The sequence below is a fragment of the Sinocyclocheilus rhinocerous genome, unplaced genomic scaffold, assembly GCF_001515625.1.
Source record: "Sinocyclocheilus rhinocerous isolate Xijiao unplaced genomic scaffold, SAMN03320098_v1.1 scaffold1251, whole genome shotgun sequence".
NCBI lineage: Eukaryota > Metazoa > Chordata > Actinopteri > Cypriniformes > Cyprinidae > Sinocyclocheilus > Sinocyclocheilus rhinocerous.
In genome coordinates this window covers 551,321-551,613 of record NW_015636566.1, presented here as the reverse complement: position 1 = coordinate 551,613, position 293 = coordinate 551,321, and the positions used below count along the sequence as shown (strand labels likewise).

Genomic DNA, 293 nt, shown 5'->3' with positions numbered 1-293 from the left:
ATATATATACAGGGCAGGACTTAGAGGGCCCCTGGGCTTGAGGATATGTTTGGGCCCTATACCTATACTACAAATGCCCTCAAATAGAACATAATTATAACACAAAATACACAAACATAGTGACGGAGCAAAACGGAATTTTGTGTCTGAAAGTTACTCTGTAAGTTGTTGTTTATTGTACATTTGCAATCGTGCAGCTATTCGAGAAAAAAAAAAAAACAGGACTCTTGTTTGCGTGATAGACTAAGTCCTATATCATAGGCATAGCTATGTTATAAAAACAGAAACTCATT

General features: G+C 36.2%; 1 protein-coding gene across 3 annotated transcripts in view; it reads left to right on the top strand.

Moving 5' to 3' along the window:
- Nucleotides 1–293, top strand: part of LOC107747984 (dnaJ homolog subfamily C member 5-like) — a 15,713-nt gene that overhangs the window by 2,551 nt on the left and 12,869 nt on the right. The gene's annotated exons all lie outside the window — the stretch shown is intronic.